Genomic DNA, 25,874 nt, shown 5'->3' on the forward strand with positions numbered 1-25,874 from the left:
GTCCTGTTTTGTTTTCAGCATCCGCCACCCTTAAAAAAAAAAAAAAAAAAAAAAAAAAAAAAAAAAAAAGTTGGAGCCAGCAGTGGCACGGTAGTTAAGTCACAAGACTCCCACATGGTTGACTGCTGTTCAAGTCCCCAGGCCTGGTGGCAGCTCAGCTTGCTTTCTAACTTTCTCTCTATCTCTCTCATGAGTGCACATGCCCTATAGCAAATTAAAGAACAATAATCATAATAATAAATAAAATTAAGTAATTCTTTTTTTAAAAAAAAAAAGGAGGAGAAGGCATGAGAGAAGGTAAAGGAGGGGACAAATTTCCCCTTTTATAATGAACCCACTCCCACAATAATGGCATTAATCCATCCACTTGGCCTTCATCATCTGATCACCTCTTATTAGGCACTACCTCCCAATACTGCTAAACTGGATATTAAATTTCCAGCACATGCTTTTTTAGGGGAAAGGAACAGGTTCGCACTATTGAATCCTTTTATTTGGATTTTCCTTATAAATAACCAATAAAATCTTAGCTGAACAGAAACTGGTACCTGAAAGAGGAGTCCTAGCAGGAACTTAAGTCAATGTGACATGCCCTAGTGTAGGCAAACAAGCTCGGAAAAGCTGGTTATTCTTGTAATGGGGTAGCAAAGTAATCAGACTCTTATTTCTGTACTTCTAAAGAATGTCTACGTGCTAACAGAAATTTCAGTATTAGGGGAGATGGTTAGCATATTCATAATGACCCATATGTTGGCTCTTTCTTACATTTTTGGCAAAACTGACAAGGTAGAAATAGATCAGAGCTGTGAAGTCCGTAAAATACATAGCTTTAAACGTGTTTTTCTGTTTGAGATCTATGATCGAAGTTGAATAAGAGATCTGTTTGGAAGCCTCCAAAGTGTAAGAACAACCACTGCACCATACTCTCACCCAAAGCAATAATAAGAGATTTCTGCAAAACTGCAGGCTTAACACAAAATAAAATAGAAATAAACTTTCCTTTTTTTGAAAAACTATTTTATTTCATTTCACTCATTGACATTATTTTATTTTATCACAGTGGACCAGAGCAAGAAGGAAAGTGAGAAAACAAGCTGCCAGGTCTAGGACTGCAACTGCGATCAGCCATGTGGGAGTCCAGTCACCTCAGCCACCATGCCACCTGCCAGCCTCGAAGTAAACTTTCAAGCAATGGCCAGACTGAGGTTATGGCTTTCCCCTGGAGCCATTATTTCAAATGTCCTTAAGACATCAGCCACAAAGTTGAAAGAAAGAGTTGGAGAGAATGAGAAAGTCAAAACTAAAGAATGAGACTTTTCAGGCCTTATAATTTGTATCTATGGAAGACCAAAAATAGTATCATCCTTTTTGAAAAGTACATAATGCCACTGCAGTAACCCAGAACTGTGACCTTGAAAGATGTCCCTGTCTCTCTAACTTCTATCTTAAAGAGAAAAAAAACAGCTGCTCACTAAAGTTCAACTGTCTACCCTAAAGCAGTTGTATCAGAAGTGCTACAAGAGAGGACATCTGTTATTGTCTTTCTTCCTCCTAAGGAAGTCTAGCTCCTGTTGACTGGACTAATTACAAATTTGCTCAATTAGAACATTCTTCTGCCTGGACCTAGCTGGCCACTACAATGTTATACCAAAATCCTTGATGCTTTTTGAGCCGAAAGACTTGAATGGAGGTCTTTGACTCTTTTCAAAGAAAGAAAAAAGAAATCTACAAAAGGCACCTATACCAAGATTAAATTTTGCTTTTTTATTTAAATCATAATAAAGCTAAATTTATTAGATATCCCTTACAGTCTTCACAAAGGAAATGAAACTTAAAGGATGGGTAGAACTCAAATGTACTGTAAAAGTTTTCAAGGAGGGAACCAGCAGTTAGCGTAATGGCTATGTCGCTGGACTCCCACGTAGTCGACCGCGGTTCATGTCCCGGACCCGGTGGCTTAAAACTCACGCCGGGCGCGTGTGCGTGCGTGCCCAAGATCCCAAGAGGAGAATGGAGGAGAAGGGATCGCGGCGTGACCATCCCCCCTGGGGGGTGATTTCTCGCTTTCTGTCTCTATGTCTCTCTCTGTCTGTCTGGCGAGCGCACACGCCCTACAGTGAAAATCTCTCCAAAAAAAAAAAAGTTTTCAAGGAGAATAAACAGCATACACAATGCATAGGGGAGGAAAGTCTAAGGCCTGTCCATAGAACAACAGACTGGTTTAACGAAGCTTCAGGTACAGGTAGGATACATTTGGATGGGGCCTTGAGGGCAAAGCTTAGACAACAGTATCTTGTCTTATAGGTTACAAGCACAAGCATTCCGAAAAAAAACAGATAACGTTTGTAAATACTGTTTTAATAAGAGTCATATAGCAATACCCAGAACTATGTCTGAAAGTCAGCTAAACCCAAAGATAAAAGCACCAGTTCATCTAAGAGAAGTGGATAGGCAAAGTAGACTAAATCAGGGCCTTAGCCGGTGATGGCTGGGTTAAAATGAGGTCAGCTCTGCTTTTTTGGAAACAACTCTTCCATTCGTATTTTTACATTATTAGATGACAGTATTGGGGAGACTTAGGGAGCAAATGATGGGTCATTTTTGCAAAATGAGAACTTTTTAAATCTTTCTCTTTTTCTCTCCCTGATTATTTGATAGTACGTTGGCATTGAAATGCATCAAGGATCGTCAAGAGTCAGATTTCTGGCTCATCCATCTAGATTAAAATCTATCCAAATGCATGGCAAAGTGATTATCTATTAATGTGATAGAATTTCCAAACATAAATATAAAAACAGAGACTCTTTTAGGCTTGCCAAGCAACTTTAGACTATTTTTCCCCCATGAATTTGTATGGCACACTCTCTAAAAACCTTAAAAAGATAAGACACAAAACAATGGTTTTAACTCAGTCTCATTTAAGCCCATCAGATGTGTTACTTCACAATGAAAATGTACTAGGATTTCTCTGAATTTCACACAGGGTGATTCTAAGATGGGGTATGATCTCAGGACTTAGTGAACAATTAAGTCCAGTTGAGTCATCTAAGACTCTAAACTCTCAGTGCTAGCTTATACCTTCAATCTGCCAGTTCTTGAAGCTGGGTCAAAGAGAAAGATTATCCCTTACTTTGAATATCAAAAAATAGTATTTTGAAATAATGAGGACCAGCTGATAATGTAGTAGGTAAGGAACTGGACTCCCACATGGTCAGCCACAGTTCAAGCCCCAGACCAAGCAGCTTGAAACTCATGCTGGGCATTAATGTATGTATGCCCAAAATCCCAAAGGAAGAATGGAAAAGAAGAAATTGCTGTGTAGCAATCCCCCTTGAAGGGTGATTTCTCAATTTCTGTCTCTCTTTGTCTCTCCCGTGAGCATATGCACCCTATAGCAAAAATCTTCAAATAAAGAAATAAAACTGGAGTCAAGTGGTAGCACAACAGTAACACAAGCAGACCATATGAAAAGGGTCCTAGGCTCATGTCTCAAGGCCTCCCAGGACACACCAGGAATGTGTATGCATGCAGTGATCTAGGCTGGCTGGGGGTGTGTGTATTGCAGGATCAAGGCCCTATTGGGTGCCTCTCTCTCTCTCTCTCTCTCAGAAGAAGAAAAAATAAGCTTTAAAAATAAGAAGAAGAAGAAAAATGTGTATATTATCAATGCCTTGCTAAGCAACAGGCAAGCTATGCTAACATGAATACAGCAGGAAAGTTACTATCTTCTAGAGTTCAACTTTCTCTTTTTATTTTTTTCTCTCTCCTATTTGATAAAGTATATACATTTAAATTGAGTTTTGCCAAGGGCAAAAATAGTCTTTGTTGGTGCCTTCCCACCTCTAGAAAGAAAATGAAGGTGAGTATAATTTGAAGATGGACAGTACCTTATTTGTTCTGTTGGAATCCTTGCACACTGCAGAGACTTATAAAAAGCTTTAACAATAAGGAAGAAGCCTACTTTCAGTGGTACCATCAAGATCAACATCCAAGGTTATACTGAGAACAAACATTTTAACTCTATGATCTCAGTCCTTATGTTCCCATAGATACAGAAAAACTCTTCTGAACTCAGGCACTTGACTAGTATGGTCTAAGCTTTATAAAGCAGAGAATCTCTATTTTCTTTTTTGCCCCACAAAACAATACTTTTTACTCCTTAAAGGAATGACTAGCCATGAATCAGAAATTAATCAGGTATTTTCATTTTAGCTGGGAGGTTTTTTTAATTAACAATTTTATCTAGACTATGGAACGGTTTTCTCAGTGGGTTAACATACTGTATTAACGCGAAGACGAAGACTGGTGCAGAGCTCTAGGACCTATTGCTAGGTTGCCAGATGTTATGGGTTGAATTGTGTGTCCCTTTACATACATAAAGATGTGTTAAAATCCCAGTCCTCAGTATCTGTGAATGCAATGGCATTCAGAAACAGGATAGCCTCAGGTATATTCAAGTTAAGCAAGGTCATTAGAGTGAGTCCTTATCGAACATGACTGATATCCTGATAATAAGAGAAAAATATCCCCTGAAAAAGAAAGAAAGAAAAAGAGGAACATGCCATGTGAAAACAGAGACACGCAGGAAGAATGCCGTGTGACAGCAGAGGTTGAGACTGAAGTGATGCATGCGTAAGCCAAGGAACATCAAGAGTAGCTGACTCCCATCGGTGTCCAGGAAGAAGCAAGGAAAGATTCCACCCGAAATCTCAGAGACAGTATCATTGTATTAACACCTCGATTTGGGGCTTTTGGCCTCAAAGACCACGAGAGGATAAATTTCCATTATTTTAGCCACTCAGTCTGTGGTGCTTTGTTACAACAACAGAGTAAACTAATATCATCATAGCAGTGAGCTAGTTGGGAACAATGGCTTTCCCTTTTCCTGGGTGAAAGAACTACACCTTAACTTGACTTCCCCTGGAATGCATTCCCCATGGTCTCTAGGTGCTGGGCAACTGACATTTCCCAATGTTCCCTAAACAGTCGTTTGTCTCTTGCTTTCCCAGGCTCCTCTGACTCTGACAGGTCAAGGGGAAGTGTTTATTCACTGGGGCACACCCTCACAGTTAAACCAGCTCAGGCCGAGCATGGAATGCTGAGGACACAAGAGAAGTGTGTAGACCACTAATAGCTGGACTCATCCCAAGCCCTTCACAAAACAGACAATGCATTCAACAAAACTTGGCATTTGAGTTCCATGTTAAACGACATCTAGAGAGCACAGAGGTACAGAGTCCGTATTCTAGAGTCAAGATACTTAGCTTGGGATGCTGTCTTCCCTTACAAACAACATGGCCTTCAGCAATGTATTCACTTCCTTGGCCTGATTTCGTCATCACTGAAATGAAGATGATAAAAATTAAGAATTTCCTCTAGGTGCTTACAAAGATTAAATGAAAAATAAAATATATGTAAAGCAACGTGTACACTTAGAATACAAGTGTTAATTGCTTTGGTTGGTACTTCTTTTACCTGCTCTGAAAATTAAGTAGCCATGAAATTATTCCTTGGGGCCAATGGTGATACATCACCAGTCTGCCAGCGTGCCAAGTTTCAGTCTTCTTACAAGCATCACACAAACCGAACTGTCTCATCATTTTCCCTCTCATGAAGTTGTTCTGAAGCTTCATGTTTTGAAAGACTGCTTCAATTATTATTTTTTTTTCTAAATCAGTTAATTACTTAAATTTTTGTGCATAAAACAGAATTGTCTGAAGACCTGCAAACCCTGTCAACTGGATTGGGGATCCAGTAAATATGACCACTACTCAGTCACTGAGTTGCTTTCTCACTCAACTGAGAACAAATAGCTGCCATATTCTAAGAGGGTTTTTAATTGTCTTCAGTTTAAGTCAGACATATAATTTACATCCATCTAACCAAAATCCTTATCATGTCTATAAAGAAATAAAAAAATATTTTTTAAAAAATATTAAATATTGTGATTTAAATTCATTTTGGTTCTTCACTTATGGGGGGGGGAGAATCTCACCAACATTGAGTTATTTGCAAAGAAAAGAATTGCACTTCACAGCCTAAAATCTTCCTTCCTATCTCATTAAGATGTTACACATACACAAACACACACACATGAGCTTATATTTTAAAATACGAATGTAGGAATTTCATTATCAAATCATAAAAGCATTAGGGGTCAATTTTTTTAAATCACAACATATAATTAAATTTTAGTCAATATATTACATCTAGCACAACATAATAGATCATTATAAAATCATTTCAACAAATCATGCTTTTTCTTACATAATTAAGGAATTAAGAAGTGACTCATTAGCTAAATGGAAACAAATGTCACAATTTGTTCTTATCTATGTAAACTTTTATTACACATTTAATAGAGAAAAAGTAGAGGTACTTTCCACTGACCTAAATAAATACATACAAATATAATAAGTTAAAAATACATAGATAAATAAATAGAAGGTGTCTAGAAGAATGGCGCTTTACCTTTATGTTCCAACTTGAAAACCCCCTATAACATTTAGGAGGGATTCCTCTGTATTACTGAACTGTCTGGAAGCTTCTGCATAGGAGGTAAGGAGCTTCAGTTTAGGGTCTCTGGGTCACTTCAAATGACAAACCTTCTTCTTTTCAGTAAAACAACCTATTTCTCTTTGGTCTTCCTGTTTCTCCTCTCCCTTTAATCTCAGAATCTGTTCCCTTTAGTTCACCAATTGCACCCAGGCCAAGTCTTTCTCTTTCTCTTCTTGGCTTTCAAAAAAAGAGTTTGCCCATTGAGCTTCTCTTCTGTACCTCCAGATCTGGCTGAAGTGGGAGGAGTGGGGAAAGGAAGAGGCCTCATTTAAATCTTGCCCAGGTTGTGTTGCATACAAGACAAGATGAGCAACCACACTGCCAAAACAGACCTCACATGACATGTCTACCTGTGTACCATTGTGTTTCAAAACAAAGGGAGTTCTTTGCCTCTTTTAGCACTTTTTAAGTTGCTATGAATAGCATTTTCTTGGTTACCTGTATTTTCTTACATTTCAAGATCCTAAAATAGAGACAGGCAGAAGTAGGGGGAACACAACTCTGCTCCATATATATTATGGCTATTATTTTAAAATAATGTTATAAGACAGTCTTTAGTATATTCTAATTTAAAATAAAATATTTTTACTTGCATTAAAAGTGATTAATTCCTAAGCAAATTATAAAATGATGTAACTATGTTCAAGAATCAAAAGTTAATTGAACAATGTCACTGTTCCAGACTACTAGAACTACTGTCATGTCCTACCAAGCAAATAATCCTTTGACACTTTTCAAAGATCTTTATTTCTTGATGTCATTGCTTTTTTATTAATTCCCCCTTTTTATTTTTTTCTGGTTTTTGTTTTGTTTTGTTTTTACATTTTTGCCAAAGGACATGTGTATATGCTGGGGAGAGACAGAAAGAGGGAAAATGAGAAATCACCCCCCCAGGGGGTATGGCCATACCATAATCTCTTCTCTGCCATTCTCCTCAGAATTTTGGGCACATGTACACATAAGGCTGGTATGATTGTCAATCCACCAGGTGGAGACTCAAATCGTGGTCAGCCATGTGGAAGTCCAGTGTATTAACTACCATACCACCTGCTACTCATCCCCTTTGCAATTTTTAAAACAGTACTAAGAAACAACGCAATGAAGAAAACAGTAATAAATAAGTCTCTAAAAAGTCTGTGTGTTGTGTGTGTAGTATTGCTATTGCTGACAGCCTCATATGTTGACAGTGAAAATGGCTTTGAAGACCACTGCTATGAACTGAATCATGCCCTACCACAAACAGATTTATATTGAAGCCCTAATCCCCCCTGGCTTAGAGATAGGGCCTCTAAGGGAGTAATTAAGATTGACCAAGGCCATAATGATGGAGCTCTGTTCCAATGGAACTGGTATCTTCATAAAGCAGGAAGGAATATCAAAGATCTCTCTCTCTACCATGCGAGGTCACAGAAGACAGCTGTCTAAAAGCCAGGAAGAGAGGCCTCATCAGAAACTGAATCCTGCTAGAATCTTAATCTAGAATTCCCAGCCTCCAGAACTGTGAAGGTAAATGTCTGTTCTGGAAGCCACCCCGACTATGATGTTCTGTTACACTAACCCAAGCAGACTAAGACAACTTACTGATTGTCTGACAGGGTAAACACAGACTGCATCATACAAACAGTTTGAAAAAAAAACCTGTTTTAAGGACCAAATTGCATCTGAGTCTTAAGAAATATTGATATTTTCTTTTTAACATATTGAGGAATCATTTGGGTAAGCTTTAAAAATACAAATTCCTGGGCCACAGCCTCAGAGATTTTGATTCTGTTACAAATGTTTAGGTACTTATATTCAAAATGTCCTTCTGGATTAGTCTGTTTACTTTCTTTTCACCTTTAAGTAACTCAGATCTCTGAATAGAGGCCTACCCTTGGTAAGAAAGAGTATGATAAGATCAAAACCAAGCCTTGAAACCGTGCCTCTGGAACCTGAAATGTAAAACAAACAATCCAGCAAAGCTGTGATGAAGGTAGAAGCTGGTACTTTAAGAGAGGCAGCTCAGCTCTCTGTTTCCCAAGCATCTTCCCATGGACCTTCCCCTCTGTGCTTGAATTATCTCCCAAGGGACAGACCATTTAGCCTATAACACCAGGGGCCCTTCCTCACAAGATGAGGAGGAAGGAAGGAACTATTAATTCACTGAGGAAAAGGTAAAATGCTATAGTATTCCACAGTTGACACTGAAATTATATTTTAAGTTCCTGGAACTAAAATTTTGAGAAAGACTCTTATAGGAAACTCACTCCATCTATTTTCCTCCCAAAGATTCACCTTGGAAAGCACTTGTTGATAATAGTTTCCAGAACCTGATGTAGCTAAATTTTAAAAATTCTTTTTTTTGGGAGAGGTTTTTGCTATAGGGTACGTATGCTCACCAAAAAGAGAGACAGAGAGGTAGAAAGAGAGAAATTACCCCCCAGGGGAATGACCATGCTGCAATCCCTTCTCCTCCATTCTCCTCTCAGGATCTTGGGCACGCACACACACACGCCCAGTGTGAGTTTAAGGCACTGGGTTCAGGATTCGAACCACGGTCAACTACATAGGGGTCCAGCAACATAGCCATTACACCAACTGCTGACCCCTGAAATCTTCTTTTTAAAACTAGTCTTTTCTGAAAAGAGTGCAGCTAATTCTCTCTATACAGACACACGATACACATGGATTTCTGACGTGGGCCTAATGACCTGTGAGTTCAAGAATCTGGTGCAATCGAAGAAGTTTGGGGGCCCTGTCAGACATCCATTCTTTGTACTCCAAACTCAAATAAAATCAATGTCTCCTTCATACTTCTACTTCTTATTTCAATATTTTTTCCTTCAATACAGGCTCATTCTCTGTCTTCCAGAATCCTAAATGTCCTCATTACATCAGCTTTATATAAATCTTAAGGCTAATGAGAAAAGAACTGGGATCTGATCCAGGACCCACCACTGACCAGATGTGTGACTTTGGAAAAGGTGTTACACATTTTTTGTTTTCTCAACTCATACATCTTCATCTGTACTTAAGGACACACACTATATATTAATATCCAAGGCGTCTACTTGCTCTAAAATCCTCTGAGATACGATAAATAAATTTACACATTTTATTTAGGCATAAATAAAGACAGTGAGAGAGAAAAAGAGAAAAATATTTCCATGGCCTTGAGCAAGTCATCACCTGATTTCTCTACATCTCAAGAGCGGTGCCAGGTTGCTGCTTTCAAATCCATTTTCTTCTTACTGTCTGCAAAGATTTAAGAAAGTTACTTTACCTATTTGACCCAGTCTAGCAACCTAAAAAATAGTGATAATAATAGCTCTTTCTCCATAAGGCTGTTACAAGGATTAAATGAGGTAATGTACATATACAATCGGAACACTGCTGCAAATAGTAATACCTTGATAAATGTCAGCTTCTGTTACCATCCTTAACCATCATATAAAATGATAATAATAACTTGCCTTGACTTCTTCTCTGATTCTTAAGAATCAATTAAAATAATGTATGTTAAAGCAACACATAAATTACAAAATGATAGTTAAAGTTAAGGAATTATTCAAATATTCTTCAACAGGTAAATGGATTTTTTCAAATGTAAAAAGGAAGAACCATGGGTATGGGCTACATATAGATGAACCAAAGACATCTTGCTAAGTAAAAGAAACCAGACACTAAAGACTACATATTTACAGGGAATGTCTAGGAAAGGCAAATTTATGGAGACAGAAAACAGACCAATGTTTTCTTAGGACTGGTGGTGGGAGCAGGGATTGGCTGCAAATGGGAATGAGGGAACTTCTCAGGATGATGGTGACCTTCTACAAGTAGATTGTGGCGATAGCTTCACAGTTCTAGAAATTGACTAAAATCATTGAACTGTACATATACAATGGGTGCATTTTATGTTATATAAGCATTTCTCAATAAAGCAATTAAAATAAGTAAGTAAGTAATAAAGGTAAGGTGTTATTATCACCTATGTTACTTTGTAAACTCTGTTTCTTTTCAAAAACTGATTGACTAGGGGGAGTGCCAGCAGGTGGCATAGTGGTTACATTGCTGGACTGGGACTCCCACATGACCAACAATGGTTCCAGCCTGGAACCCAGTGGCTTAAAAATCATGCCAGACACATGTGCATAGTGCCCAAGATCCGGGGAGCAGAATGGAGAAGAAGGGATTGTGGCATGGCATCCCCCTGGAGAGTGATTTCTCATTTTCCCTTTCACCGTGTCCAAAATGACAAACACAAAGGGAAAGAGAAAGAGGAGAGGCACCCGATATATGTTCTCTAGGCCTTTTAGAAAACATGGAGTGGTTCCTTTGAATCTACAAGAAAGGTTATATTGTAGACATCAAGGGAGTGGGTACTGTTCAAAAAGAATGCTCCACAAATGTTACCATGGCAAAACTGAAGAGTCTACAATGTTACCCAACATGCTGTTGACATTGTTGTAAACAAACAAGTTAAGGGCAAGATTCTTGCCAAGAGAATTAACATGCATACTGAGCATATTAAGCATTCGAAGAGCGAAGACTGGGTCCTAAAATGTGTGAAGGAAAATGACCAGCAAAAGGACGCCAAAGAGAAAGGTACCTGGCTTCAACCAAAGTGCCAGCCTGCTCCACCCAGAGAAGCACACTTTGTGAGAACCAATAGAAAGGAGCCTGAGCTACTGGAACCTATTCCTTATGAATTCATGGCATGATAGGTGTTAAAAATAATCTGTGGTCTATAAAAAATTTTTAAAACTAATTGGAGGGTTCAGTCTGTGGGGTAGAAGTTACACAGTTCAAGTCTCAGACCAGGTGGCTTGAGAAACATGCTGGGAAGGTGTGCTTGTGTGCTCAAAATTCCAAAAGGAGAGAGAAAAGGAGAAGAACAATTTGATGTGACCACTCCCCATAAAAGGTGCTTTCTCATTGTTTCTCTCTTAACCCCTGGTGATATTGTTATTATTATTATTATTATTATTAATATTATTATTAGAGAGGTTTTTCCTATAGGTGTATGCACTTGCCGGAAAGACAGAGAGAGACAGAAAGACAGAAAGTGAGAAATCACCTTCCGGGGGGGTGGCCATGCCGCAATCCCTTCTCCTCCATTCTCCTCTCAGGATCTTGGCACACATGCATATGCACCCAGCATAAGTTTAAGCCACCAGGTCAGGACTTGAACTGTGGTCGACCACATGAGAGTCCAATGACATAGCCATTACACCATCTGCTGGTCCCTAAAATAATAATATTATTAATAAAAATAATAAACACATTTTAAGGCACTTGATGTTTGATCCATTCCCACACATACCCACCCTGTTAAGTGACTGTACTTCCAGGTCAGGAATTCCTGCTTTGGTGATTTGAAATCTTTCCTTCTGCACACACAGCCCATTTATTTCTTTGGGTTTTGTTTTGTTTTGTTTTGTTTTGTTTCTTGAAGCTCTGTTAGTCCGTCTCTGGGAACATTGCAATGGAATGGGAGGAGAAAAACAGGCTTTAAAATCAGTTACAGGTTTAAAACTCAGCTCAGCCACATAATATCTGTGTGGCCTTATGTGAAGTGTCCCAGAGCTCTTCCTTTTCCCTGTAAAATGAGGATGAGTATTTATCCCCTAACTTATTTGGATTGTGATGATTAAATATAACACATAAAAAGCATCTAGTATACATTCAACATGGTTTTTCTCCTGTGAAAAAAACTTGCCATTTTTTTCTTAAAATTGAAAATTTATCATATACTAAATGTGTTGAAAAGGTTTAAAAGAAATGGAGTTTTTCAGAAGAAGCCAAGTCTGAAGGATAGCAGGTATGTTTCTTTGGCTTTGGCAAGAAAATGCACTGTGCGTGATCGTCAAAGCTTCTAAACTACTGAACAGGCAAGCCAATAGGTGCATGATCTTAGCAATGCCAAGACTCTAATGCACAAAAAAAAAAAAAACACTTCCAAGACCAAGAACCAGACTGGAGTATTTTCTTCCCTTATGAAAGCTAGTTATAGAAAGCACAGTAGGGATTAAAGATCGAAGAGACATTTTCCTTCTCTGAATTGTGAATAGCCTTGGGTAAGTAATAAATTAAAGAGAAAAAATTGAAGGACAAGAGCAAGGTCTAAAAGAAGAATTGTAAATATCTTAGAGAAAAACAAAGCTCCAGGAAACGAGTAAATGAGTATCCTAGGGTTAAGCACGTTGATGTAAAATGCAGTTTGAGGAACTAACCCAGAAAAGACACACAATTGTCAATTCCTAGTGACCCCTCAAAAATGTTATCTCCAGCTACTGACAAGACACTATGCCAGGTGGCCTACAGTATCCTCAAACTTAACAGATCCAAGCCTTAACTCTACTACTTTTCCTATATGGTTGTCTAAATCAGAAATTATACTTAACTCTATTCATGATTCATGATCTCTGTTACCATTACTTTTAATTCAGCTTTCCATCATTTCATGAATAAAAGAAGGAACAAAAAGAATAACTAAAAAGTACTACTTGAGAACCATTTTTTAAGGAAAATAGTTTAAAATTGTAATTGGGGAACCAGCAGATAGCATAATGGCTATGTCACTGGACTCCCACATAGTTGACCGTGGTTCGCATCCTGGATCCAGTGGCTTAAAACTCATGCCGGGTGAATGTGCGTGCGTGCCCAAGATCCCGAGAGGAAAATGGAGGAGAAGGGATTGCAATGTGGCCATCCCTCTGGGGGGGTGATTTCTCGCTTTCTATCTCTCTCTCTCTCTCTGTCTGTCTGGCAAGTGCATGCGCCCTATAGCAAAAACCTCTAAAAAATAAATAAATAAATAAAATTGTCAATGGAAATGTCTCACTCAATAAACATTGATTGAGCGCCTACTTTATGCCATGTGCTCTGCTGAGTCATGAAGTGTAGAATATGACACAGCGCACTGGAGCATGTGGATGGGGGGAAAGTTAGAGCTTAAGATGAACAGATTTTTTTTTTTTGGAAAGGTTTTGCTATAGGGCACATGCGCTCGCCAGACAGACAAAGAGAGACAGAGAGACAGAAAGCGAGAAATCACCCCACAGGGGGGATGGCCACGCCGCAATCCCTTTTCCTCCATTCTCCTCTCGGGATCTTGGGCATGCATGCACACACGCCCCGTGTGAGATGAAGAGATATTTTAAGGCTAGAAGTGATGAGAAGGAGAAACCTCCAGGATGAGGGTCCAGAAATGACAGGTGATATAAAAAGCACATAAGAATGGCATTTCCTACCTTGCCATCCCAGGAAGACAAAGGAAGCCAACACAATCTATGCTGGAACTTTGGAGGAAGGACAAGAGGTTTATATAAAGAGACAAAAGATTATGGTATTCTTTTTGGCCACGATCATGAAAAACATGATTAAAACTCTATAATTTTGTGGGTTAAGGAAGCAGAGAAGATTACTAATTCAAATGCCCCTTAAACACCAATCTCAGAGAATATTTATCTAATTGGTTCTCTTTTGCTGCCTTGGATTATTTGCATTTGACCATTTAATTTACTTTGGCTTATAATATCTATGAGAATTTCAAAAGGTTTTTTTAATTCTCCTAGTTGATCAATGTTTATATATGTTAAGTTTGCATATACTAAGACCCCTAGTTTTACTAACTTGTCTATTTTTAACTGCATTATTATGGTAGCATTCTCTTCTAAAAAATTAGTTTAGCCTTATAATAGGTTAAACTACATTAGTTAAAACAACTGTCCTCCAATGAGCTTCTTTTTCAAAGTTTTCTTTGTACTTCTACTATTTATTTTTCTGATATTAGAAAAGTGCATATGTATATGCATGCATTTAAGTCATACTGTACCTCACAAAAGATGTACATTTAATGGATTTAAATCAGAAATAACACAAATAATAATAAAGAATATTTCTTTCTTATCCAAATACATAAATACATCTGCATGTACTGAAGCTTGCTTTTGATCTATTAATAGCATTGGCTGGGCCAGAACAATTGTTGATTTTAGAGATCCTAAGTATAAACAGCAATAACTAAAGGGCCCTCAAAGAAAGAAAAGTCAAGGAAAAAAACTTGGACATAATATTAGGTAAAGAGCTGGAAATGTTACCTGAGGTGCATTCTGGAAGCCAAGGTAGAAAATGTTAAAACTGATAAGTGAGCTAAATTGGTTGCATGGTGGTTTGGGCAGCTGGATCTCACATGGCCAACTGCAGTTTGAGTCCCAGACCCAGCAGCTGGAAACACACAGGCATGTGTGCACGTATGCCCAAAATCCTGAAAGGGGAAACAGAGGAGAAGGTATTATGGCAGGACTAGTCCCCATTGGAGGTGCTTTCTCACATTCTTTCTCCATCATGCTCTGTCTTAGCAAGTACATACCTCCTCCAGCAAATGTAAAAAAGAAAAAAAGGAAAAAAAACGAGAAAGCAAATGAGAACTGAAACATAGCTTCAGAATTGGACAATTACAAAGTCGCTTATGGTTTACTCTAGGGAAAGGTCAGAAACATGACAGCATCAGAAGGTATATTCAGCTTATTGAAAAATGAAAGGGGCTTAAGGAAGGCAAAATGCTAAGCATTGATTTTTTTTCTTTTCATTGTAGTAAATGGTAATAATAAATAGAGCTAAAGATGATAGAGATATTAAGATGCAAAGAAAAAAGAGATAAGTGCAAAGAATAATTAGGCTAGAGAATACCTATTAATATATACAGGCTGAAAAAAAGGAGCCAAAAACTATAGGCACAAACATTGAAATTAATCTAAGAAGTGAATCTCCCTCTTAGTAAAGAAAAAGGGAAATATCATAAGAATAACTAACACCAATCCCTTATTATGTGCTAGACATTGTGCCATGCACTATAACACATTGCCCCATGTGAGAAATCATACGTTTGCATTTCCATCCTAGAGATGTAAAAACTGAAACTAATGTAGTACAGGAAATCGGTGCAGTCACTGCGCACTAAATAGCACAGCTGGAATCTGAATGCTCAAGTTTGACTCTAAAATAGAGTGCTTGACAACTAGCCTTCAGATGGTCAAGAGGGTGGTGAAGGAAAGAAGGGGCCAGCCCTAACACAGAGTGACACAGCACCCAAGTCATAAAAATCCTCCTGCAAACAACACAGACTACCATCTTTGACGAGGACTCAGAAGTTCTCCACCATGAGGAGACCCAATGTGGGATGACCTGTGCATGAGTTGAGTCACTTTTACAGATAGGCACTCTCTTCTTCAGACCAGCCTTTAAAATTCAGTCTGCATACTGCCTTTTTGTGCCTTCATAGTTTCCACTGGTGAGTTATTTATTTAATAATACAGGAGCAAAAGAACTTAATTGTTTAGAACACATGGTCATAGCATGTGGTTCCAGCCTGTTATCTGAAGAGGCTCTGTCTGATGAGTTCCCAGATGTACATGCACATCCCCTAGTGAGAACTCCCTGAAGCAGAGACACAGGAAGGCAGCAAGATTAGCCCTACACTGAGAGAGCCTATTCATATTTCACACACCTTTCCAAATCTAGCTTCACCCCGTTTCCTGAGTGGAAAACTTCTCTGCTCCTTCAGCTTCTTCATGTAGTAATTCATGTGTCTTTATCTGCCTTGGACTCTGTGTTCCTTGAAGGCAGGAACCAAGTTCTCTCTCTTCTCTCTCTCTCTCTCTCTCTCTCTCTCTCTCTCTCTCTCTCTCTCTCTCTCTAGGTAAGGGGTATCAGAAAGTACTTACTGAAGGTGTACAAATTATTTCTACTCATCAATGAATGTGTTGCTTCTCATTTGATGAAAAGGTATATATCACAAGCCACTCGTCGAAACCACTAGAGGCTGGGATTTAGTTCCACCTAGTCTGCCTTACTCATTCATTGTGGGAACAAATACATACATGTATCAACATGGAGGAAGAGCCAGTTTGTGGTCAGAGAATGGAGTTTTATCTTAGTGCAAGGTCAACCATTCCCTGTACAGGTTTTGTTTTGTTTTGTTTTTGTTTTGAGAGATTTTTGCCATAGGGCTCATACACTCACCAGAAAGACAGAGAGACAGAGCAACAGAAAGCAAAAAAAATCACTCACCCGGGGTGGGGGGTGGTGGATGGCCACACTGCAATCTCTTCTCCAGTATCCTCTCAGGATCTTGAGTATGCACACACACATGCTCGCTGTGAGTTTAAGCCACTACATCTGGGACTAGAACAGCAGTCAACCACATGGGAGTCCAGCAACATAGCTGTTACACCAACTGCTGGTCCCCCCTGTACAGTTTTAACCCAGATGACATAATTAATCCATTAAATTACTAGTCTCAATTAATTATTTTGCTCCTTATATCCTGAGGTTAGTGAACATAATTAGCCAATAGAGTCATGTCAACAAATAAGTATTTTAAAGAGGAATGCCTTTCTTCAAAAGTATTGCCACAGGGAACCAGCAGTTAGCGTAATGGCTGTCGTTGGACTCCCAAGTAGTCGACCGCGGTTCGTGTCCCGGACCCGGTGGCTTAAAACTCACGCCGGGCGCGTGTGCGTGCGTGCCCAAGATCCCGAGAGGAGAATGGAGGAGAAGGGATTGCGGCGTGACCATCCCCCCTGGGGGGTGATTTCTCTCTTTCTGTCTCTATGTCTCTCTCTGTCTGTCTGGCGAGTGCACGCATCCTACAGTGAAAATCTCTCCAAAAAAAAAAAAGTATTGCCACAGATTGTTCGCAATAATTTATTCCCAATATTTTGTCACTCCCCAGCTTATCTCTAGAGTCCCTCCCTGAGATCCTACCAGTAAAAGAAGTCTTTAAAAAAAAAATCACCTTCAGGTTCAGCCATGTGATTTGTTTTTAGACAGTAGAATGTGAGCAGAAGTAGCTTACCCTATAATTACACAGAAGCTGTAAGAGTCATTGTGCTGATCAAAACCGCAATGATATTCCACTTAACTCCAGTCAGATTAAGGCAAAAAAGTAAAGTATATGGACCAGCAGGTGGCATAATAGTTAAGGTGCTGGACTACCACATGGCCAACCACAATTTGAGTCCTGGACCTGGTGGCTAGAAACTCATGCCAGGTGTGTGTGCATGCATGCTCAAAAATCTTGAGAGGAGAAGGTAAGAGAAGGGATTGTGGCATGGTCATTCCCTTAGGGGATGATTTCTCACTTTCTCTCCCTCTCTGTCTTTGTGTCTCTGGCTCTCTCTGTCCTTGTCTGTGTCTCTGGCGAGCTTATGTGCTCTATAGCAAAAATTTCTTTTAACAAAAGAAAGAAAAAATGGTAAGTGCTGGCAAGGCTGTGGTTAAAAGGGAACTATCCTACACTACTGGTGGCCACATAAATTAGTACATCCACTGTAGAGAACAATATAGAGTTTCCTCTAAAATCTACAAATAGAATTACCATATATGATCCAGCAATTTCACTCCAGAGTATTTACCCAAAGGATAGCAAGCTTTCAGTTGGAAAAAACACTTGCACACTAATATTTATTGCAGGATTATTCACAATTGCTAAAATATGGAATTAACCCAAATGTCCAAGAACACACAAATGGATTGAAAAACTGTGGCACATATATAGAATACTACTCAGCTATAAAAAAATAATGAGACCCTGACATTTGATTCAAAGTAGACGAATATGGAAGATTTAATACTAAGTGAAGCAAGCGAGACTATGAATGACAGGCATTGTGTATCCCTACTTAATATATAGCAATTGTCTGCACTCTATGGCAGAAACTGAGCAATTGGAATATATAATAGCAGGAAGGGCAACTGTAAATACTAAAGGCAAGGGACCAGTGGGTGGCGTGGTGGTTAAGGTGCTGGACACTCTCACATGGCCGACCACGGTTCAAGTCCTGGACCTGGTGGCTTGCTTTCTCACTTCCCCTCTCTCTCTCTCTCTCTCTGTCTCTCTCTGGCCAAATTAAAATAAATAAAATTAAATAAATAATTTTTTTTTTAAAAAAAGAGTTAAGCAAATTTAAAAAAAATACTAAAGGCAATATAAGAGGAGGTGGGTAAACTAAAGTGAGAGAAAAGTGATCAAGATAAAAAAATATAATAGACACAAGAATGAAAAATTACCTTGCTAATGGTAACATATATGATAGTATCTTTGACTTGACTAATATGCACTGTATTCACACTGGGGAAAACATTTTGTATGCTGTAAATGTGTACAGTGATTAAATGTAACACAAAAGAGTAACAAAAAAAGGTATGATGTTATTCCACTATTACTCTTCTCTCTACCATAAGAATGGCCTGGCTCCATCAGCCTGGTCCTGGAACAAACACATGAAATGAAGCTGTAGCCAATCCATACCTAATACAGACTGTGGGAGATCTATAAACTTGTTTGTAATAAGCCACTAAGATTTGGAGATTGTGTTTTCTTATACAGCATAACTTACTAAAAGCTTACTAATGGAGGAATCCACAGGCATTTCATACTCCCCTGGAGTCTGTCACACCATGGGCATAGAATGCAGTTTGAAGCTCAGTCTTTGAAATCAATAGTAAAGTGAGATAAGAACTATGTCCAAGGGTCCCTGGGATTGCTTGATGGAATGATGTATGGAGAGCACCGAGGATGGTGTAAGATCAGTAAATGTGAGCCCCCTCTCCCACCAGGACTCCTTCCCTTCACATTTCACTCCCCACGCCCACCAGGTTTTGACTCTTCTCTGTGCTGGTGGTGTGATGAACAAGTTATATACAATCCTTGTGAAGGTTGCAGTCTAGCTTCTAACAGAGAAATGCAACATGTGCAAGCTTGCTGCCTCGTATTTGAAAGTGAGGTTCCAGGGACCAGCAGATTGCATAATGGTTATGTCGCTGGACTCCCACATAGTTGACTGCAGTACAAGTCTCAAACTTGGTGGCTTCAAATTTATGCCAGGCACATGTGGGTGCATGCCCAAAATTCCAAGAGGAAAATGGAGGAAAGGGCTTGAACCATGGTCAGCCATGTGGGAGTCCAGTACCCTTAAGAGCACGGGGGAGTGGTGATTTCTTGCTTTCAGTCTCTCTGTCTCTCTGATGAGCACATGTGCCCTATATCAAAAGTGCCCCATAAAAAAAAAAACTCCCAAAAAAAAAAAAAAAAAAAAAAAAAAAAAAAGTAAGGTTCCAGCATCCATGGGATTAGAATGTGCCTTGGGGATAGAGGCAATCCACAGTTCATCATTTCTCCCACTTCCCACCACTATCAACCACCCCTCCTACACAATGCACCATCACCACCACCACTGCCACCACCTTCAGCAATTACTCCCCGATCCTACAGGCTGGCTTAAATTGCCCTCTTTGAATCCCATAGTACCCTGTACTTTCCCCCCTTCCCCTGACAGTTACTCTGGAACAGATTTACTAATTTGTCAATCAGTCTTTCTACTGAACTCCAGGGTCTATGAAAGAAGAAACTGTATCTTCCTTATTTTATTCCTAGAAGTAGACTCTTGCATGAAATGTGGTAGGTATTTACCAACATGTTTTTAATTTGTGAATTCAATAAATTGATTCTTTCATAATGACTTGAGTTCCCACCGCAAGTTGATGAATATGTTATATCAGGTGCTCCAGACTCCTCTCAGTACTTAGTTTTTTAACTGACCAGGAATTGTCCATTATGAAATAGAGATATCACTTACATAAATCTAGTCTTCAGGCAGTTACAGAGCCCACTGAAAATTCATATGGGTAACCCACAAATTGAATTGTTAGCTCCTGATCAAATAAATGCTAAAATTTATTCCAGAAGTTAAATAATGATTTGAGAATAACCATGAACCTCATGAAGCTGAAATCTGCCAAAAACAGGTGTGTTCTGAGGAAAGTTCAGGATAATTTCCAAGTATATAACACATATTTCCATTTTTCTTACATTATTGAAGAGTAAGTAAGCTAATTTTAAAAAGAAAAAGAAAAAAGAACAGGATTAACTCAAATTGTCTTTGTCTTTTGGAAGAACTCCAAAACTGTCAGATTAGAACCACGCATCCAGTGATGTTTACTCTTGGAGTATCTAAAATACTTCAGTCCTTAAGAGTCTTTTTAAAATGAAGAATGGCTCTTACTCTATTTTTTTTATAACACCTTTATCATCAAATTTCAAAATGTACTGTATCTCTTGGATAGGGAATTCTGTCCACTGAACTAGGTTCTTGGTCTCCTTAAACCTGTTCTCTTAGATGATGGGATTGACAGAAGCAAACCACAATTCAAGGCTATAATTTACCAACCTTCTTTCTCTTGTTCAGTGAAATTCCCCTTACACCCATAGTTAGCCCCTGCTGATCTGGAGAAGCACTAGGGAAAACTGAAGGACATACAACCTTGTTCTTAAAACTGAAAAAATAAAAGGGCTGGTCGCATGGTGGTTAAGGGCACTGGACTCCCACATGGCTGACCATGGTTCAAGTCCTGGATCTGGCAGTTCAAGTCCTGGATCTGGTGGCTTGCTTTCTCATTTTCTCTTTCTATTTCTCTTTCTCTCTGTGTCTCACTCTAGTAAAATTGAAAAATAACAATAATGATAAATAAAGTAAAGGAAATAATTCTTTAAAAACTGAAGAAAAAGAATTTCATTTGTTTAGGAATTCTAAGCTGCAAAAAAGTTTTAAAACAAATTTTTAAATTTTGTATTTTATTTTTAAAATTTACATTACTGTTTATCTTTACAGTGTACCAAAAAAAAAAAAAAGAAAAAAAGAAAAGAAAGAAAGAAAAAGAAAGCCTTCTCAACTCACCATAAGGTTCCACATAAGAAAAAAAAAAAAAATGTGAGGCAGGTGTTTTTGAGAGCATATGGGTTTTGACATGGCTTCCCAGGTCTTTCCAACTTGAAGATCGTATCAGACTGTCTATAAAGCATATTGTCTACACAAGATTTTCTGATTCGTTTTACGGCTCTCCATCTGCCAGGGTTCTGGTTTAAATTATCTGATTTTTTTTTCAGCCAGAATATCAGGGATCTGTGTAAAGCTTCAAGGTTCAGAGTCACCCAGCCTCCCGACAGAAAATAACTACCCAACCCTATCAAAGTTTCCTTCATCCTAGCCAGGATTCAGCAGAGTCCCTCCCAACATAACTTCTCTGGCCTTGCTGCTGAACGCAGCCCCGCTCCTCAATACTAACAAGAGGACAGCGCCCTCTGCCCACCTGCAATGTCAGCCCTCCGCTCAGGGAGAGTTCCCCCCAGACAAGGCAGTTCTAGCAGGCCTCTCGCTCCAACCACCTAGACCACCTACCTCCTTTCTCTGCTTGGCCGTCTTCCCTACCCACTTCCACTTCAACCCACCCTGCGTCTTCCACATCTCCCTCACCCGTTTTTTCTCATTCCTCTCCTTAACGCATCCTCTGGGTTATGACCTTAATTTTCCCCCTGGAGGAAAGCTAATCCACCTGCAGAGGATTTGCCTGGAGTAGCCACAGAGAGGCAGCACCCAAAGCCATCACCTGCTCCCTTTTCCCCTTTCCTTCTGCTGCCCAGGCTCGCCACAGACCTGCAGAATGGGGTCTGCCTCTCCTTGCACCAATTGGCCCCTTCTGCGTCTGGGCTGCCGCTGGCCAAACGCGCGGGAGGTGGATTCCGAGTCCGCATCTCCAACCCGTAGGTCGGGTTTATAGCCTAGACAGCGCTGCCCTCTAGCGGGTGCAACCAAGAGCCCTGAGGGCGCCATGGGCTCTAGGATTTCTTTACAATCTAAGCAAGACCTGGAGCACCTCAGAGCTCCGACCCCAGTTCTCCATCATCACCCCTCGCATTGCACTTCGCCACAGCTTTTCATTCCACCCACCCCCTTCTCTGTTCAGGGATGTCCTAGGTGGCTGTAACCTGCACGGCTGATTTAATAGAACTGCCCCCTGCTCCTGCTCCTGCTCCTGCTCCTGCTCCTGCTACTGCTACTGCTCCTGCTCCTCCTGCTCCTGCTCCTCCTCTTCCCGGCTCTCCTCGCCTCTTCTTCCAGCTGGGGTGCCCAGACTTGGAGAAGCGCAGCTCCTGCCACGCGCGGCGCAGCGGGACTGCCTGTCACGCCGCGTTCCTAGGTTCCTAGCTTCGGTCTCGCTGCAGCCCAAGGGCCACCGACGCGATCAAGGACGCTGGAGCGGAGAGCGCTCCGGGGCTCAGTGGACCCCAGAGCCCGGTGTTGAGAAGCAGTGCTTTGATAAAGCTCGGAAGAAAAAGGAGCCGGTTCGGAGTGAGACTTCTGGAGCCAGCGGGACGCCCCAGTTCGCCCAGTGCGACGCGGCTGCACGCACCGTCCACAAGGTGAGGGGCGCACACCTTCCCGGGACGACCTTGACTTCCCTCTCACCTCCATCCCAGGCCAGGGGCTCAAGCTCTGGCTTGGGTGGTTTTGCCCTCTCCAAAGCGCAAAGGCGGCTGGAGTTGGGGCTCAGGTTGTCGGGAGGGAGACTACAGGGGTCCTGGGCGCTGCGCCTGCCCCCTGGACTTCGTGGTATGGAACGCGTTTCTCGTTCAAGCAATCCCGAGATGTGTGCCTCTGAGTATCAACACTGTGTTAAGTGTGGTTTAAATATTTAATCCTGCTTTCTTGCAAAAGGATTCAAGGCAGCTTAAAGATTGAATTAATCTAAAGGGGTCCAGAAAAAAAAAAAAAAAAAAAAAAACTTGAGTTGAAACCCCGCGGAGACGGTGTTGCTCTGGAGACTCTAGGAGGACGAGGTGATTTCAAAGCCAATGCTGATTGAAAAGGCTTTGATTAGGAAGGACAACATGGTTGCAATGATGTGCTCTCTCCCTCCTGAGAAACAAAACACCCCGGTGGCTGGCGAGGTGATTGGGCTGACTCCTTTTCTTAAATTACAAAACAAAGCTTGGAAGTGCGATTAAAAAACGGGAAGTTTGGTCTTGAGCTATTTCCATCCTGTACTCTAAGGAGAGATCCAGCCCCCAAGATGGTGAAAATAAAAGAGAATGGAGGCTAAAGGGAAGGTGTTCTTGCTCTTACCATAGGATCTTACATGGTTTTGCACTGTTAGACTAAACGCCCTGTGGTACATTTCTGCCAGCATCCAGTTTGGGAAAGGACCTTGTATTCTGCCCAACGCTGCTTGTCCTTGAGTAAGAAAGAAAAGGCAGAGGTGCCAAGCATCCCATCTTAACCTTCCTTGTTGTCCTCTCCTGACTTCTGCACCAAATCTCTCTAGTGGGAGGGGGACCAGGAGGATGTCCAATGGTCTTGGAGAAGCGTGTTTTTGGCATTTCTATTCTTCTTATGTATTCTACCAACGCTCCAAGCAGAGCGTGTTCCTGGTCTGAACTTGGTATTACTTCAGAATATGTATTTGCCATGGTTACATGTTCAGACATAATGTGCCTAGCCTTAAACGCTAAGGGTGGGCTTGTGAGTCAGGGACTTTCTTGACTTAATCCTATGCATGAGGGAAGGAATCAGAGTCTGGCTTTTTGTTCAGCCCTTTTCATGAAGAGTCTATTTGAACTATCTTTGAAATTCATATTTGGAATACAGAGAGAGGATTAGGAGCCAGTCTTCTCTCGCTGGTGCACTGGTTTCCCTGTTGAATTAAATGAGATGACCCTGTCTCCAACAAATAAACGAGTGGAGGCGTTTGAGGCCCACTTAGCAAATGCACCAAATATGCCTTTCTGCTTTTTTCATCCCTTCAGAACTTTAGCCTTCAGCCCACAGAGCTGTGATGAAGCAGACCTCCTCAGGAGAAGTCAGTTTGGTTTCTGTATATGTTTAAAACAGAGCATGTTACTTATTTCCAAAATGGCATAGCACCTCCCAACTAGCCATTTTGCTGCATAGAGGTGGGAGAAGTACTTCTGCCCAGGTATTTCATCACTGAGAGAGCTATAAAGAGAAACTCATTCAACTCCTGACTCATCATTGTTGAAAGAGTTTAACTGTTATGTCATCAGCACCTGATATGGGCTGTAGATACCCTAAATACTGCTTAAATCTCTCTATAAATTGAAATTTGTAATGGCAGAGTTGGAAAGGAGCCTTTAAAAAATGTAGCCATGACTGTGGTTCTCAGGTATGAGTATGTCTGCATGGTCTTTTAGCTGGTGGTGTTCCTTTCATGAAAATCTCCCAGGATGAACACTTTACAAATTATTTTTATGATAAAAAGTATTCAAATTAACAATGTGTGTCAACCAGGTGACAAATTTTAAATTCCATGTAAATCAACAGCACAAATGTAATAAACCCTAGTTTTCATTCTTGTTGTCTTCGGCCCCTGGTGACTTCACTCAGGACATATTCCCAGACCAAGTGCTACTGAGTACCCTCCTCAACACTCCAGGTCCTGGAACAAGTGTCGAGACACAAGTCACAGCCTCCCTCTCAACTCGCCCTGAGGTCCCTGTTGTTAGCCATTCTGGTGTCTGTCCAAAACATTTGCTCTCATTGTCTGGTCAGCAGCAATCATGTGAATAAATTTCCTTCTTTGAAGATGATCTTAAGTCAGGCATTCTCAGAAATGGTATCTAAGACACAAACTCCAAGACACATTTCTAACAGGGTGATACTACAATACATTCTCATTCCTTCCTCTTTGCTGGGACTCTCTGTGGGAGAGGAAGGTAGGATACATCAGTATTATCCCCACATGGCTCAAGCACTGCCCAATCCAAATTGCCTCCACCCTCATCACCAAGATGCTAGGGCTTCAAACAAGTGGATCCCTTTTTCAGAAAACCTCAGGCCCTGAAGTTTTGGGCAATATTTTTATAACTCAAGCATGCAATTGTCTACACTTTACCTTTACATGGATTTTTTTCTGTTTTATTATTATTATTTATATTACATTTAACCACATATATCTTTACAGTGTATAACATTTCTTTTTCCAGCACAATTACCATACATACACAGCAGCAGCAAATAGCTTTTTTTGAAGATTATTATTATTTATTCTTATTTTTTAAATATTTGATTACTATACATCATTTGACTTGTAAAGAGAATTTACCCAACATGAAATACTTCTCAGATCAGTCCAGTTGAGAATACTACACATGGTATCATTAACAAATAATAAACCATTTCTGTGTCCCACAAATGTCATGCCTCTCTATTTTTTCTCCCTGATTTTCTCCTCTATACTCTTCCCTTCCCCCCCCCCACTCCACACTGTCTTCAGCATTTGTTTGTTTCTATTGCCTTTCTTGGAATTTTAATTTTAATTCCACACCACCCTTTAAAAGCAAAATATCTAAGTCTAATTTTTTTTTTTTTGAGAGGTTTTTGCTATAGGGTGAGTGCACTCGCCAGAAAGAGAGAGACAGAGAGACAGAAAGTGAGAAATCACCCCCGGGGGGGGAATGGTCACACCTCAATCCCTTC

This window comes from Tupaia chinensis, unplaced genomic scaffold (genome assembly GCF_000334495.1).
Source record: "Tupaia chinensis unplaced genomic scaffold, TupChi_1.0 Scaffold000097_1, whole genome shotgun sequence".
Lineage (NCBI taxonomy): Eukaryota > Metazoa > Chordata > Mammalia > Scandentia > Tupaiidae > Tupaia > Tupaia belangeri.